The following is a 2,178-nucleotide window of genomic DNA, read 5'->3' on the forward strand; positions in this document are numbered from 1 at the left end:
CACAGCCGTCATCCTGGCTCCAAGAATTCTCTCCAGAACAAGTCCACCTTGCAGCAGTGTGGTGGCTTCACTGTACCAGTCTTGAGGAGGGCCGGTGCCCAGCATCCATCCTGGGTGAGGGAATCCATTTATTATGGCTGTGGAAGCCTCATGGAGTTGCAGCAGCTGTTCTGCGTGGCCCGGACTCTGCGGGGTGGGGCGGGGGGGGAGGTTGGGAGCCACGAGACTCACCCATTTCTCCTTGGGAATCCTTGAATTCCTGTTGTTGAGCCTCTATTTTCACTGAGGGCCAGTCATCAACTGTTTAAGTGTTCAATTATCAATAAGCCGAAGTCTGTGGAAGGCCATAATGGCCCTGCTTTATGTGGTTCGCTGACCATGCTATCTCTGCCTCTGCCGCCATCTTGGGGCTCTCTTGATTTCTTGACTGCTGTTATCATGGGTGTTAATTGTGGATAGTAGGGCAAACAAAAACACACAACCTCAGGGTAAGGTGAGTTTGCATTGCTCAGAGGCTGCTTGCCATTTGTGCCAGTAAGAGCTGGCTAACTAAATTAACTAAATTTTCTACTAACTTCTAATTCATTGAACTGACAAGTTCTTGGAGCAAACAGCTTTCAGAAACAAAATGCCAGTCTTCTGGGGCAACCAACGTCCAGGAGAATAGGCTCCATTGTGACTCTATTAGAAGAGAAACCTGGCTCTCTATAAAAGATCAAGGTAGGATTGAACTTTATGTTTTTCAGTGAGACAATTCTTCATTTCTGAAGGAGGAACATAAAGCCTAAAAGCAAAAGTTACTGATTTGGAGGCAATTTTCCTCACCCTGGGATCCCCAAAGACATCTGTTTTTAACAGCAGCAGTTGCCTGTAACTCCTAGACATGGTCACCTGATAGCTCTGTCTCCTGATAATGCAAGTCTCATACCTTCCCATTTTCTACATGGCTTAAAAGCAAAGATAAATAACTGTATGGATGTGCATAGGTGAACATGTTGTTAGGTGCGGTCGAGTCAAGGATAACTCATAGTCACCCTGTGAATCCTGTCCTGTCCTGTGCCATCTTCACCATCTCTGACATGTTTGAGCCCATTGCTGAAGTCACCTTGTCACCTGGGAAAATGTCTGAAAGTAAACATCCAAGGACAGTAATGGTGCTTTTCCTCAGGTTTTAGGACTTGGACAACTTGCCTTCACCACTTTCTTCCTTGAACTCTCTGCTCAGCCCATCCATCTTCCTTCCCCTCCCCCCATTTGCTTATCTGTATTTTGTAAGTCTTCTATCAGGAACACTTGTTAATGATATACCTTTTTTTTTTTAAGCTCAAGGAACTGAAGAACAAATTCAAACCTCGAGTTGCTATAATCAAGAATGCTTTAGGCAGAATGTTAAGTGATCCAGGAAGTATTTAAAGAAGATGGAAGGAATATACTGAGTCATTGTATCGAAAGAAATTGGCAGATACAGAAGAATTTAGTGAAATAACATTTGAGGAAGAGCCTATGGTGATGAAGGAAGAAGTTCAAGCCGCTTTGAAGGAAATAGCAAAAAATAAGGCCCCAGGAATAGATGATATACAAATTGACATATTTCAGCTAACAGATGCTGCCCTGGACGTGCTCACCAAGTTGTGCCAAGAAATCTGGAGAACAACCACTTGGCCAACTGACTGGAAGAGATCTACATTTGTCTTCATTCCAAAGTAGGGCGACCCAACAGAGTGTGGAAACTACAGAACAATATCCTTGATTTTACATGCAAGCAAGATTCTGCTAAAGATTATCCAAAAAATGACTGAAACAGCATATCAGCAGAGAATTGCCAGAAGTCCAGGCTGGGTTTAGAAGGGGTCGTGGTACTAGGGATATTGTAGCTGATGTTAGATGGATCTTAGCTGAAAGCAGGGAATACCAGAAGAATGTCTATCTGTGTTTCATTGATTATGCAAAGGCATTTGACTGTGTGGATCATAACAAACTGTGGCTGACTCTGAGAAGAATGGGAATCCCAAAACATTTAATCGTGCTAATGCGAAACCTATACTTGGACCAAGAGGCAGTCGTCAGAACAGAGCAGGGTAACATTGCATGGCTCAAAATTGGGAAGGGCGTACACCAGGGATGTGTCCTATCTCCACATCTTTTCACCCTGTATGCAGAGCAGATTATCCGGGAGGC

Source organism: Elephantulus edwardii, unplaced genomic scaffold, assembly GCF_000299155.1.
Source record: "Elephantulus edwardii isolate Elephantulus edwardi_28Jun2011 unplaced genomic scaffold, EleEdw1.0 scaffold00259, whole genome shotgun sequence".
Lineage (NCBI taxonomy): Eukaryota > Metazoa > Chordata > Mammalia > Macroscelidea > Macroscelididae > Elephantulus > Elephantulus edwardii.